This window comes from Hypanus sabinus, chromosome 13 (genome assembly GCF_030144855.1).
Source record: "Hypanus sabinus isolate sHypSab1 chromosome 13, sHypSab1.hap1, whole genome shotgun sequence".
In the NCBI taxonomy this organism is placed as follows: domain Eukaryota; kingdom Metazoa; phylum Chordata; class Chondrichthyes; order Myliobatiformes; family Dasyatidae; genus Hypanus; species Hypanus sabinus.
Window position 1 is genome coordinate 75706405 of NC_082718.1, and position 15891 is coordinate 75722295.

At 43.6% G+C, this 15891-nt stretch overlaps 1 protein-coding gene across 2 annotated transcripts in view; it reads right to left on the minus strand.

The window, feature by feature from the left end:
- trpv4 (transient receptor potential cation channel, subfamily V, member 4) overlaps nt 1–15891 on the minus strand; it is a 130399-nt gene that overhangs the window by 107279 nt on the left and 7229 nt on the right. The gene's annotated exons all lie outside the window — the stretch shown is intronic.

Below are 15891 nucleotides of genomic sequence, written 5' to 3' on the forward strand. Positions count from 1 at the left end.
GGTGGGTGCCGAAAACACAAGAAAGTCTGCAGATGCTGGAAACACAAAGCAACACTCACAAAATGCTGAAGGAACTTAGCAAGTCAGGCAGCTTCTACGGAAAAGAATAGACAGCCAATGTTTTGAGCTGAGACCCTTCTTCAGGACTGGAAAGAAAGAGGAGAATTCAGAGTTAGAGGGTGGCATAGGGGAGGAAGAAGTACAAGGTAATAGATGATAGGTGAAACTGGGAGGAGGATGAAATAAAGAACTGTGAAGTTGATTGGTGAAAGAGATAAAGGGCTGGAGAAGGAGGAATCTAATAGGAGAGGATGGAAGAACATGGAGGAAAGGGAAGGAGGAAGAGCACACCCTCTCTCCCCATATCATCTTATCTACCCATCAACTCCCTCTGCTGCTCTTCCTCCTTCCCTATCTTCTATGGTCTTCTATCTTCTCCTATCAGATTCCCCCTCTTCCAGCCCTTTATTATCTCTTTTATGGGGATGACTTACAGTTTACTGAACACTTGAGTGTAGACATTAAGAAAAAGGATGTGCTGTAGTTAGATAAATCACCAGGACCAGACAAGATATGCCCCAGGCTACTGTGTGAAGCAAGGGAGGAGATTGCTGAGCCTCTGTCAAAGATCTTTGTATCATCAATAGGATCAGGAGAAGTACCAGAGGGTTGGAAGGTTGCAAACATTATTCCCTCATTCAGGAAAGGGAGTAGAGATAACACAGGAAATTATAGACCAGCGAGTCTTACTTCAGTGGGGGGTAAGTGGTGGGCAAGAAGATCCTGACAGGCAGGATTTATGACCATTTGGAGAGACATAATCTGATTAGGGATAATCAGCATGGCTTTGTCAAGGGCAAGTCATTCCTTATGAATCTGAATGAATTCCTTGAGAATGTAACAAAACATATATATGAAGGTATATAGTGTATATGGAATTCAGTAAACCATTTGATAACGTTCCCCTTGCAAGGCTCATTCAGAAAGTAATGAGGCACGGGATCCAAGGAGACCTTGCTTTGTGGATCCAGAATTGGCTTGCCCACAGAAGGCAAAGGGTGATTGTAAATGATTTGTATTCTGCATGGAGGTCAGTGACCAGTGATGTTCCATAGGGTTCTGTTCTGGGACCCCCCTTCTTTGTGATTGTTATAAATGACCTGGATGAGGAAGTAGAAGGGTGGATTATTAAGTTTGCTAATGACATAAATGTTGGTGGTGGAGTGGATAGACTGGAAGGTTGTCAAAGGTTACAGTGCAACATTGATAGGATGCAGATCTGGGCTGAGAGGTGGCAGATGGAGTTCAACCCAGATAAGTGTGAAGTGCTTCATTTCGGTAGGTCAAATATGAAGACAGAATATAATATTAATGGTAAGACTCTTGGCAGTGTGCAGTATCAGCAAGATCTTGGGGTCCATGTCCATAGAACACTAAAAACTGCTGCGCAGGTTGACAGTGTTGTTAAGAAGGTGTATGGTGTGTTGGCATTCATCAACCGTAGGATTCAGTTCAAGAGCCATGAGGTAATGTTACAGCTGTGAGGTAAAGTTGGAGAACTGTGTTCAGTTCTGGTCACCTCATTACAGGAAGGATGTGGATACTATAGAGAGAGTGCAGAGGAGACTTACAAAGATTTTGCCTGGATTGGAGAGAATGCCTTATGAGAACAGGCTGAGTGAGCAAGTGAACATAGCTTTTTCTCCTTGAAGTGACAGAAGATGAGAGGTATTGATCGTGTGGATAGTCAGAGGCTTCTCACCAGGGCTGAAATGGCTAAGTGAAGGGCATAGTTTTAAGCTGCCTGGAAGTAGGTACAAGGGAGATGTCAGAGGTAAGTTTTTCACACAGAGAGCAGTTAGTGTGTGGAATGCACTACCACTGAGGGTGATAGAGGTGGATACAATAGGGTATTTTAATAGACTCTTAGGTAAGTGCACAAAGCTTAGAAAAATAGAGGGCTATGCAATAGGGAGATTCTAGGCAGTTTCTAGAGTAGGTTACAACATTGTGGGCTGAAAGGCCTGTAATGTGCTGTAGTTTTCTGTTTCTATGTTTTTTCAATCTCTTTCACCAATCAACATCCCAGCTCTTTACTTCACCCCTCCCCCTCTCCTGGTTCCACCAATCACCTGTAGTTCTTACAACCCCCCCCCCCCCCACCCCACCTCCACCTTCCTACTCTGACTTCTCACTGTCTTTTCCAGTCCTGATGGGGGGAATCAGCTCAAAATATCGACTGTTTACTCTTCTCTATAGATGCTGCCTGGCCTGCTGAGCATTTTGCATGTGTTGCAATAAGATGGGTGCAGCAGGATCTTTTGTCTTTGATGGGAACACAAAGAGCACATCAAAAGAACATTTGCCCATGCATTTGAGGAAGGTTAATATTTGTCCTGTGTGCTTTCTTGGAACTCAGATGCATTGAATCAATGCGTAACTGAGCAACAATAATGTCAATGAACCAATTATCAGGCATCCAAAGAGGCACCCGACTCTATGAATAGTACTCAGTGCAGTGGCCATCATATATATTGGATGTTTATGGGGAAATCAAGCAGATCATGAAAGACATGCTTCATTGCAAGTTTCCTACATATTACTGGGGCTGGAATAAGGGAAGCCTATGGTGGCTGTACTACAAACTCTTTGAAATGTCTTGTGAGCTGAGCAGGCTGATTGAAAGCCTGGATAAAATGCCACACAGACCAACATGTTCTGCACTCACAGACCAGTCTGGGTTGAGTAACTTCACCTTACACAGGTCAACAGTGTATCATTCTCTAACCAAACACATCACTAATAATAACAGCATCTTCCTTGGGTTAGCAGCAAAAACAAAGTGGAGAATGTGAAACCATCACAGAGCAGTCCAGCACAGTACAGACAAATTCAACCCACAATGTTGTGCCAACCTTTTAAGCTACTCCACAATCAATCTAACCCTTCCCTCCTACATAGCCCTGTATTGGCCTTCCTGGGAGTCTCTTAAAAGTCCCTAATGTATCTGCTGCCTCTACCACCCCTGGCAGCATTTTTGGAGCTACCTCTGACACCCCCCCCCCCCCACCCTGCCCCATACTTTTCTCCAATCACTCTCTCTTTTTAACCATTTCTGCCCTGGGAAAAAGATGCTGGCTGTTCACTCTTATCAGCTTATACCTCTATCAAGTCTCCTTTCATCCTCCTTCACACCAAAGAGAAAAACCCCAACTTGTTCTGCCTTTCCTCATAAGAGCAATCAGGAACGCTTTAGAATGACGTTGCTGCGTTCACCATCCAGAGTCATATTTGAGATCAGGACATGTTGACAATCCCCATCCCTTATTGCCAATGAGGAGAAACTGGTGTGAGCCCATCTCAAATAATGGCAGAGACCTCCTGCTGAAGGTATAGTAGTGTAGCGGTAATCATAACACTTTACAGCACCAGCAAGCAACTATCGAGGTTCAATTCTTGCTGCTGTCTGTAAGAAGTTTGTCCCCATTACCACGTGGGTTTCCTCTGGATTCTCTGGTTTCCTCCGACATTGCAGAGACAAATGGGTTAGGCACACTGGTGCTGGAAGTGTGGCAAAACTTGTAGGCTGCCCCCAGCACATATTCGAACTGGATTGGTTGCTGACACGAACAATGTATTTCAACTGTATGTTTCAATGTACATGTGATAAATAAAGCTAATCTAAATTCTCAAAATACTCCCACAGTGCCGTTGTGTAGGGGATTCTAACGTTTAGTCCCAATAGTGATGAAGAAACTGCAATGTATTTCCCAAATCCTGATGGTCTGTAGTTTGGAGAGCAAGTTGCAAGCTGTGGTGATGTTGTCATGCATGTACCTCTGCCCTTACCCTTGGTGGTAGAGCTGGTGGGTTTGGGAGAGTCTCTCCGAGATCTGGAATCACAGAATTGTATAGCACACAGACAAAGCCCGAGGCTCAGCTTGTCCATGCTGATTGTGATCCTACCTATGCCTATCACACTTGCCTGCATCACACCCATGTCCCTCTACAGCAGGGGTCCCAGCCTTTAGTATGCCATTAACGGAGGGGCCATGGGCCACAGGTTGGGAACCAAGCTCCACACCTTCCCCACCTAAGTACCTGCCCAAATACCTTCTAAACATAACAGCTGTATCTGCAGTACACTAGCCCTGTGCTAAAAAACACTTATCACTCAAATCTCCTTTAAACTTCTTCCCTCTAACCTAAAACTGTATCCTCGATTTCTAGATTCTTGCACCTCAGGAAAAGATTCTGTCTATTCAATCAATGCTCCCTCCTACTTTTATAAACCTCCAGATGGTCATCCTTCAGCCTTCTACATTCAGTGAGATTAAACCCACTCTATACAGTCTCTCCTTATAAACATATCTCTCCATTCCAGGCACCATCTGAGTTCCAAGAAAGCACGTTAGACAAATATAAAGAAATGCACGGGACAAATGTTTATGTATTGTGCCCTTTGTGTTCCCATCAAAGACCAAAATAGGACCAGATCCTGCACCACCCATCTCATTGCAACAGACACAAAATGCCGGAGGAACTCAGGAGGCCAGGCAGCATCTCTGTAAAAGAATAGACAGCCAATGTTTCAGGCCAAGACCCTTCTACAGGACTGGATAGAAAGAGAAGAATTCAGAGTAAGAAGGTGGGGTAAGGGGAGGAAGTTCAAGATGGCAGGTGATTGGTGAAATTGGGAGAGGGGAGGGGTGAAGTAAAGAGCTGTGAAGTTGATTGGTGAAAGAGATAAAGGGCTGGAGGAGGGGGAGTCTGATAGGAAAGGATGGAAGAAAGGGAAGGAGGAAGAGAACACCCTCTCTCAACTTATCTCTTTACCTGCCCATCACCTCCCTCTACTGCTCCTCCTCCTTCCCTTTCTTCCATGCACTTCTATCCTTTCCTATCAGACTCCCCCTCCTCCAGCCCTTTATCTCTTTCACCAATCAACTTCCCAGCTCTTTACTTCACCCCTCCCCCTCTTCCGGTTTCACCAATCACCTACCACCCTGTAGTTCTTACTTCCCCCCCCCCCCCACCTTCCTACTCTGACTTCTCACTGTCTTTTCCAGTCCTGATGGGGGGAATCGGCTCAAAGAAGACTGTTTACTCTTCTCTATAGATGCTGCCTGGCCTGCTGAGCATTTTGCATGTGTTGCAATAAGATGGGTGCAGCAGGATCTTTTGTCTTTGATGGGAACACAAAGAGCACATCAAAAGAACATTTGCCCATGCATTTGAGGAAGGTTAATATTTGTCCTGTGTGCTTTCTTGGAACTCAGATGCATTGAATCAATGCGTAACTGAGCAACAATAATGTCAATGAACCAATTATCAGGCATCCAAAGAGGCACCCGACTCTATGAATAGTACTCAGTGCAGTGGCCATCATATATATTGGATGTTTATGGGAAATCAAGCAGATCATGAAAGACATGCTTCATTGCAAGTTTCCTACATATTACTGGGGCTGGAATAAGGGAAGCCTATGGTGGCTGTACTACAAACTCTTTGAAATGTCTTGTGAGCTGAGCAGGCTGATTGAAAGCCTGGATAAAATGCCACACAGACCAACATGTTCTGCACTCACAGACCAGTCTGGGTTGAGTAACTTCACCTTACACAGGTCAACAGTGTATCATTCTCTAACCAAACACATCACTAATAATAACAGCATCTTCCTTGGGTTAGCAGCAAAAACAAAGCGGAGAATGTGAAACCATCACAGAGCAGTCCAGCACAGTACAGACAACTTCAACCCACAATGTTGTGCTGATGGTTGTCCTTCAGCCTCCTATATTCAGTGAGATTAAACCCAATCTTTACAATCTCTCCTTATAACTACATCTCTCCATTCCAGGCACTATCCTTGTGAACCTCTTAGAGCCATATAAAACTACAGCAGGCCCTTTAGCCCATCTAGTCCATGCCAAACTACTTAAACTGCCTAGTCCCAATGACCTGCAGCTGAACCATTGCAACCCTACCCCTACCATCCATATACATTGAAATCGAGCTCACTAGCACCACATATGCTGGCAGCTTGTTCCACACTCTCTCCACCCTCTGAATGAAGAAGTTTCCCCTCGTGTTCCCCTTAAAGATTTCATATTTCATCCTTAATCCATGATCCCTAGTTGTAGTCTCACTCAACATCAGTGGAAAAATCCTGCTTGCATTTACCCTGTCTGAACCCCTCATAATTTTGCATACCTTTATCAAATCTCCCCTCAATCTTCTACATTCTAGAGAATACTATCTTTAAGAACATCTTCTGCACTCTCTGTAATGCTGCCAAATGTTGGGTGCTTTGTGGCAATAGTAGTGCAAATGGTTCATATGGTCCAAATGCAGTCAAACAATCACTCAGTTGCAAAACGATGCCCCAATTCTCATACCCAAAGCCTTAGCCTATGAAGGGAGGCTGACCAGATGCTTTTCTCACAACCCTATTCTCCTGTGCTGTTATTTTCAGTGAGCTATGGGCTTGCACTCAAGGTCCCTCTGTATACCAATATTTCTAAGACCCTACCGTTTACTGTATAAGTGCAATCAGAATTTGATTTTCCAAAGTGCATTACCACACTTATCCAGAATAAATTCCATCTGCCACCACACCACCTGACTTCCCAGCTGATCTATGTCCCATCGCATTCTTGGAAACCTTCTTTGTTTTCTACGAGTTTTTTTACTTTCTTTGTGTAGTCTGCAAACTTACTCTTCAGAGCACCTACATACTCGTGCGACTTATTCCAAACAGGCACCAGGATCAGAATCAGATTTAGTATCACCCGCATGTGTCGTGAAATTTGTTGTCACTACGGCAGCAGTTCAATGCAATACATAACAACAGAGAAAAAAAACACACAGGAAAAGTCAGAGAGACACCCACAAGTCACAATCCTCTGCTTTTCTATTGCCAAGCCAGTTTTGGTTCAGGTTTTGAACATCCCTCAGATCCCTCATGCTTTAAGCTTCAGGGCAAGTGTTGGTACTGTTTATGATACTTGGTAACTATTTGGATGAGAATGGAGGTGGTTGATTATTAAGTTTGCCCTCTACATATAAAAATAAATATGATTCTCTACCCTGTTAAAACAGTCCCATTCTCTCTGAAAAGCCTACCCCTCAAATATCCTTTAAATTTCCTTTAAATTTCTTCCACCTCTCCTTAAAAGGGTGCCTTCTCTCCATCCTGTCCTGGGTGGTTATCAGTGGAAATCCAAAAATACATACATTATGAGTGAAGCTGTTTATTTCCTTGCCTTTGATCATTCTGAAGTTGCAGTCAGCCTGTTTTTTCAGATCATTAAACCAGAAGCAAGCTTTTATCCTCATCCCATATGAATCTTAGAATGCTAAGGCATAGAGGGGAAAGATTCCTAATCCCCTACCAGTGACTGTAACTCTTGCCGTTTGATAGGAGTGCAATCATAAGAGAAGTCCAGGTTGATGGACAATTGTTGGTTTACATCAGTGTAAATAGGATACCTTTTGAGTTGACTTTCTGCAATTTTTAATGTCTTAGTTTTTACCTACTCACTTCTGTGCCTTAATACAGAGGCACCTGATATTGAAGTTTAAAATCCACTTTGCTCTCAAGCAAAAAACATCTAAACAGAAATCATGTATCTCCATCCGGATCTGACCGTGGCAAAAAATACTGAGCCTAGCTACCAACCAAGGAATTGTGAAGACTCTGGAACAGACACACAGCTCAAATATACATAAGCCTCTTGTTGCCAAGAGCACCATTAATCTTCCCACTGAGAGACATCCAGCCTCACAACCCACAAATTCCCAGATTGTCATAGCTACTGACCACACGGAACAGTTCTTTGATCAAACAGATGTTTAACAGGACTGTACACTATCTCCCACACAGATATCTCCCTGAGGGATTGCTGCCAAGAACCAAAATGAGATAGAAATATTTGTTATACATCCACCTCACAGAAATTCTTTGGGATCTCAGTTTTCAATTCTGCTTTGAATTCCAGCTACACTTACTTATTTTTTTCATCAATCCTACTGATTCCCTTCCCAAGTGAAAAAACGCATATAGCCATTCCTACTTTTTCGATATTGTGTGATTGTGTGATTGATAGATCAACCTAAGACCGTAAGACATAGGAGTAGGATTAAGCCATTCAGCCAATCGAGTCTGCTCTGCCATTCCATCATTTATTCTCTCTCTCAAACCCATTCTCCTACTTTCTTCCCAGAACCTTTGACACCCTGACTAATCAAGCTCGCTTTAAGTATACACAAAGACTTGGCCTCCACAGTCATCTGTGGGAATAAATTCCACAGACTCACTATCCTCTGGCTAAAGTGATTCCTGCTCACCTCTGTTCTAAATGGACGTCACTCTATTGTGAGGCTGTGCCCCCTAGTCCTAAACTCCCCCACTTTAGGAAGCATCCTCTCCACATCCACTCTACCTACGTCTTTCAATATTCAATAGGTTTCAATGAGATTCCCCCTCATTCTTCTAAACTCCAGCAAGTGCAGGCTCAGAGCTATCAAACAATCCTCATTTGTTAACCCACAAACAAGAAAGTCTGCAGATGCTGGAAATTCAAGCAACACACACAAAATGCTGGAGGATCTCAGCAGGCCAGGCAGCATCTATGCAAAAGGGTAAACAGTCAATGTTTCAGTCTGAGCCCCTTCATCAGGTCCTTCATTCAATGTCAGATGGCAGAGGGGAAGAAGCTGTTCCTGAATCATTGAGTGTGTGCCTTCAGGCTTCTGTACCTCCTCCCTGACGGTAACAATGAGAAGAGGGCATGTCCTGGGTGATGGGGGTCCTTAATGATGGATGCTGCCTTTTTGATGCATCACTCTTTGAAGATGTCCTGGATACTACCGAGGCTAGTGCCCATGATGGAGCTGACTGAGTTTCCTGATAAACAGTGACTAATGGTGCAGGTAATGATGGTAACACAGGGAGATGTTTAATGTTTTGGGTCTTATTTGTTCTCTTTATGGTGTTGGTGCAATTTGTTCTTTTTTTCCCACACATCTGATGGTCTTGTTTTCTTTAAACAGTTTCTGGGGTGTTTCTTTGTTTTGTGGCTGCCTGCAAGAAGCCAAATCTCAAGGTTGTGTACTGTATACGTACTTCAATAATAAATGTACTTTGATCTTTGAGGTAGTATTGGTTTGAACAGGGAACATAAAGGTCATGAAAGATAGCTCATTTCCAACTACCCACCAATGAGAAACTCTTGGACTGGGTGAATTATTTTCACAATGGGGAGTTCATTCGCGAACCAGAATTTCTCTGAACTCACTATTTTAATACTGGTACCCTTTGTAATCTAATTCTTCTTTTGAAATTGAATGATAGTGATTGTCAGAATTTTGAGCAGTGATTTATAATTGAGGATAGCCAGATGAGAGTCCTTCTATAAAATTAGCTCTTTTCAATTAAAAGTTCTCAAGCACCCACTAAGTACTTCATTCAGCTGTCAAGTATATGGTAGTTCCAAACTGTTATAATCTGTCAGTTTTGATTAAATTACTGAATAGTATCTGGAAGCCTTAACTTAAGATCTGCTGAAATGTATTTGAAAGAAACTGAACAGAAATGCAATCATGAATTGACTGCATTGTAATGGAATCCTATCTTGTTCACTAATGTTCTGTCCAAGAAGAAATATTTCCTTAGTCTGACCTTTATGGGACTCCAGATCACCTGTAAGTTGTCCTTTAACTGTCAGAAAGATACAGGCCACTCAGTCCATGGTCTGTCGACCACCAAACTGCCATATTTACACTCATCCCTACATTCCCACCAAATACCCTCACCCCCGACCCTTGTGGGGGGGTTGTCCTTTTAGAACAGAGATGAGGAGGATTTCAGCCAGAAGGTGGTGAATCTGTTGAATTCATTGCCACAGACAACTTTGGAGGCCACATCATTAGCTATATTTAAAGCAGAAGGTGATAGGTTCTTTATGCTGGTTCTCTTATCACATTATTTATTCTATGTGTACTTCTTCTTCCCCTGCATTTCCATTTGATTCTCTGCCATTCACCTTCACTAGAGCTACTTACAGAAAGCAGCTGACCTAACAACAGTATTCCTTTGGAAAGTTGACAGAAAGAAACTCGTGAAGTCACAAATAGAATGAATGGCCTCCGCATACATAACACTGGTGACCAGGACCAAACTGAACTCAATTTTCCACACTCGGAAGAATGAGAAGGCTTTAGGGAGGAAGCAGAGGATGCTGCCTGGATTGGAAAGCATGCCTTATGAAGGTAGGTTGAGCATGCTAGGGCTTTTCTCTTTGAAGTGAAGGAGGATGAGAGGTGATTTGATAAAGGTGTACAAACCAATAAGAGATATTGATAAGAGAACAGCTGGAGACTTTTTTCGGGGTGGACATAGGGACATAATTTTAAGGTGATTGGAAGGAAGTATAGGGGAGGGGGATATCAGAGTAGGTTTAAAGGTCAGCATAACGTCATAGGCCAAAGGGCAAGTACTGCGCCATAATATCTATGTTCTAAACTCAGATCATAGGTGCTATGAAGCAACAGTACAATGTACTGTGCATTGTCTTGCCACTACAGAGGGTAACGTTCTATTGGAATGCTTAGCAATTAGTTGTTGATGGTTGGGCTTCTCCGCTGAGTCAGTGTAACCATTGTGCCATATGGTTAAAGATGCCCATGGACATTGGTGATGAATAAGCTTGAGCAGATGATCCCAATGTATCTTCCTATCACCCCTAGGTCCCCATGTAGAACTGCAGTCGTGCATGAAGCAGGATGCAAATAGTCCTGCTGTCCTATTAAAATCTGGTGCAATCTTCCAAGTGCTCCATCTACCACAAACCAAAATAAACCTAAGCTTATTAGAGAGTAGACCATCTGGAGACTATTTCTCAGGGAGACATGTGATTCTGCAGGGAAGGGTGTGAGGTCAAGACATTCCTTCAGCTGAAAGCAGCAGTGCCCACACCCAGACAAGTAACCACAGATCAGCTCAGATCTTTCAATTATAACATAACTAGAATTTACAAATAGCCACATCTTTGAAGGCACTGATGAGCAAAATTATAATGGGCATAGATAGGGTAGATAGTCCAATACAGTTTACCACAGCAGAGCTGTATAAAACCAGAGGCTTAAGGTAAAGAGGAAGGAGACTTAGAGGTGACAGGAGGAACATTTGTTTCTGCCTGGAGGATGGTGCATCGTCTGAGGGTGACTACACATAAATGTATATACATAGGCTGCCTCAAACATTCGCACAGTACTGCATTTGTCAATGTGGAGTGGTGAGCAAGTTTGCAAATCTGGGGGAACATAGGATGCTGGGAATGGCAAGGGTGGAGTGCTGTGGGACGGGTGTAGGACAGGTGGCAGAGGAGGAGTGCCAGGGGCAGGGGGTGGTGCAGGGAAAGACTTGCCCAGCCCTGAGACACCAGGAAAGGACATTTGATTCCAACTTACTGCTTTATTGATTATTACAGAATGTCTCTCTGGTGTTTCCTACTCCCTCCCCTCTCCCTTCCCCTTTTCCCAACCATGATTCCCCTCTCCCTGCCCCCTTCCCATTCCCAGTCCACAAGAGACCCGTATCAGATCAGATTTATTATCACTCACATATGTCATGAAATTTGTTTCTTTTTGTGGCAGCAGTACAGTGCAATACATAAAATTAATACAGTACTGTGCAAAAGTCTTAGGCACCCTAACTATATGCATATGCCTAAGACTTCTGCACAGTGTTGGAAATGAGCAAACACCCAAGGCACAGAAGGACCAAGTGTCAGAAAATAGGATCAGTATAGCTGAGAATCCAGTAGTTGGCATGTATACGATGGGGCAAAGGTTCTCTGTGTAGCTCTATGAAGCAGCTGCCCAAAAGCCCTGGGAGAAGGTCAGTGCCACTGGTGCCTTGACCAGGTGCTGGTGGCAGAGGCAGGAAGTACTTCCTCAGCCATTAACAACAGCAGGCATCTCCACCAACCCAGGGAGCTCAGAGCCTTTGTCAAAGCTGAGCACCAACCACAGCCTCAGCCCAGATCACCAGCAGGCTCACTCGCCATGGCGTCTGACTGGCAACTGAAAGTCATTCCTGCCAAACAACAAATCACATCATCATTCCTGAGGGGTGACGTGGTCACTCTGTCAGAAACCCCGAAGCAGGTTGTGGTAGAACTGGCAGTGCCTTGGGAAGACTGAATTGAGGAGGTGTTTGAGAGTAAGACGACCAAATACCAGCAACTAGTAGAGCAGTGCCAGGGACAAGGGTGGTGGGCATGATGAGAGCCTATAGAGGTGGGCTGTAGAGGCTTTACTGGCTCCTCACTGTGCAGAGCCTTCTCTCGCCTTGACATTATGGATGGCTGCAAAGAAAACAGCCATCAGGACCATCAAAGAGGCTGCTGAGTAAGGCTCAAGATGGCTTTGGACCAAAGTTGCTGATCAAGTTGCTGATCAACCCTCTCTGGGTTGCTTGGATCAGGGTGTCTGATGCTGAAAGACCCAAACCATCTGATGACCCCGGTTACATCACTGATGGTTACTCTAGGTTACGTCCTAGCACATCCTAATGTTCATCTCAGCATCACATGAAACAATAGCTTTCAAACTCTGGACAAACAAGTCCAGTAGTTTATTTATTTTGTTTCCCTCTTTCAGGATGTCTCCATTGTGTTTTACTAGAAGATACAGATGAATGTGAGGCCATGGTTCTGTAATCAGAAAATTTTCTCCATATTCTTACATAAGGATCTATTCTGCCATTCTTGTGCCAAAAATTCACATCACCACACCATGTCCATATCCTCCCATTCTCTTTATCTCTGCTTCCACACAATTTCCTGAGTGATTCACATATGTAGATGGTCATTGATAATATGTGGTTTGTTCCCTAATTTATTTGAATGCAGCCTCCCCATCCCTAACTCATAGAATAAGCTTCTACGTGCAATGGTTCTTTCTTGATTAGTCACAGGGTATGGAGACATAGTAACTGAAGTGCTCTCACGCACCTAACCTTCGTTGCCACGCAGATGGAATTTTTTTAATATAATTTTGAAATCTATGTTAGTATAATTTTGAAATATCCTGTAGTTAATTATGTGTTAATTAATATAATCCACACATTTTCTAAATAATAAACATACCACAACCTATACTTCGAAACATTTTAGAGCTTCAACATACTTACATTGCTAGTGTTTCAAGTTACACAACCATTACAAATTGTAACGATTTACACAGAATGGAAGTCGGTACCTCATTGTTAATAAACCACCATCACGGTGAATACTGAACCTGTCTAAGTTTAAAAGTTTACAAAACATGAAAGATTTTCTTGTACTGTATTTCATTATACCCTTCAATTAATAAATAAGATCAAAAGTATGTGATTTTTTCAATTTTCATTCTAAATATTCCTCATATGCGTATTACAAAGCAGAACATTTAAAGGGCCACGCATTTTTCAGGCCAAATAAAAATTTCTTGCTCAGAGCAATTGGTGGTCCGCACAGTGGTAAGGGAACATTGCTTACAGATATAGTGATTCAAACTGCTGAGCATGCCAACATCTCAATGTCCTCAGAGGCAGCCATGGCTGGGAAACACCAGCCACTATGGATGCAATAGGACAGAGAATTGCACCATGGATAATATAAAACTAATATTGATCTGGTGATAAATAAAGAGCTTCTCCGAGGATTGTCACCTTGTCATGGAGGAGAGGCTTCTGAGTTCCTGAAATCCCAAGAGTGGAGCTTAGCACCTGGTAGGATCAGCCGTTGTGGTAAGGTCAAGGGACAGGCTGCAAACAAAGAATGATCCAACCAAGACTTCAGAGTGGTGGGGCTGGTGGAAGATGACGACATGTCACAACAGCAATGAAGGGTCCCCGGTCGTCTTGATTCCATGCCACTGGTCCCTGAGCCCAATCTGTCAAGGACAGAGTGGTAGCTGCTCTATATCAGCCTCTCCACGTTAAACACAAGTGTTCTGCATTAAGGAAATAATCTCTCAGGGGGACATCATACCTGACTCAAGTGATTGCATTACTGTTAGTATGCTGTTACTCCCATGTGGGCCTCTACAGCCACAACAGATGCTGCTCTATCAACACTGACTGAAGCAAGACCTTCCAGGCGCAAGTCCATGGTCTCGTGAGACTAACGGGTGCCATCACTATCACTGCTAAAGGTACAGCAACAGAAGGCTGTGGAACTCAGTGTAAGCAATGGCCTTTCCATAGCAGGTAACACAATGGAGACCAAAACCAGAAAAACCAGCCTTCTCAACTATGTAATTTTTCTGCCAAGTTCTGTTCACTTAAATTTTGGACTTTCCACCCAGTATTGGTACAATTTTTAGGGAAATTAGTTTTTTCGATATATTAGAGGAGATTCTGGATTGAAAAGTGACTCAGAGTGGGGCAGAAGGGTTGAAGATGGTGTGATAGCCTACAGAGTAATGGAGGGGGGCAGGGGACAGAACACAAGATGGGAGCTACAGAGTGGAATATTTAATTATTTAGTGATATAGCCGACAAGCCTGAATAACCCTAACCTAATCATAGGACAATTTACAATGACCCACCCAGAAAGTCTTTGGACTGTAGGAGGCAGCCGGGGAAAACCCCACACATTCCACAGAGACTCCTTACAGAACGAAGGATTTGAACACTGAACTCCAAAGTGCCCCGGGCTGTAATAACATCATGCTAACCTCTACGCTACCATGATGTAGTGGATCCCACAAGGACAGCTGTTTAGATGAAGGGTGGTTACACAATACGAGTCTCAGACTGATGAGAACAGAGTTTCTCACAAGATCTTCTTCTAATGTTTTCCCATAATGGAGAGAGGACACAAGAAGAAGGCTCCTGAGGTGACTCTTACAACTTATGATGGGTACTTGCAAAACAACATTGAAAAGTACAGATATGGGTGTTGAGGACTAATAGTCTTGGCTCTGGCCAAACCAATTATTAAACCTGAAGCAGATTGATTTCATAAAGTTGGATTTATATCGCCCTTTATGCACTGTGTCACATGATGTGGGCGATCATGGTATTTCCATGACCCTTGATTGTTCTTGGCAAATTTTTCTACAGAAGTGCTTTTCCATTGCCTACTTCTGGCAGTGACTTTACAAGATGGGTGACAGCAGCCATTATCAATTCTCTTCAGAGATTCAGTGGTCGCATAACCAGGACTTGTGATATGTGCCACCTGCTCATACGACCATCCCCACCTGCTCCTGTGGCTTCAAATGACCCTGATCGGTAGCTAAGCAGGAGGTACCCCTTGCCCAAGTGTGACCTGCAGGCAAGCGGAGGGAAAGAGTGCCTTACACCTCCATTGGTAGAGATGTATCTCTAGCACCCCTCCCTTGCACAGATTTATAGATGCACCCTCTCTCCCCCCATGCACAGCTGCTTCAAGCAACCTGCTGGGGAATGGGTCAAGCAGTGTCTGAAAATGCTGGACATTTCACGTCCTGTCCTGATGCAGGGTTTTAACCCAAACTGTTGACAATTCTCCCCTTCCACAGCTGCTGCTCGACCTGCTGAGTTCGTCCAATAGGTTGCTTGCTGCTCCAGAGTGCAATATCTGCAGTCTCTTGTGTCTCCACCCTAAGCTGCTTCACTGAACTGTCATGAAAACTAGTCTGGCACCAAGACACAAAGGAAGATAGTACCCAGCCATTCCAGATGCTCAGCCCAATATTCAAGAATGATATTAAGCTGTGGCAACCAGCTTGGTTCAACCAATCAGTGGAGGCCGGAGCATGGGATGATGGCACCTAACGGTGACTCCTTTGTTTGCATCTTCGGAAATAGTTCCATTTCTGTCTTTAATGTACTTTTCTTTCCTTTTAAGGGTGCTTTTG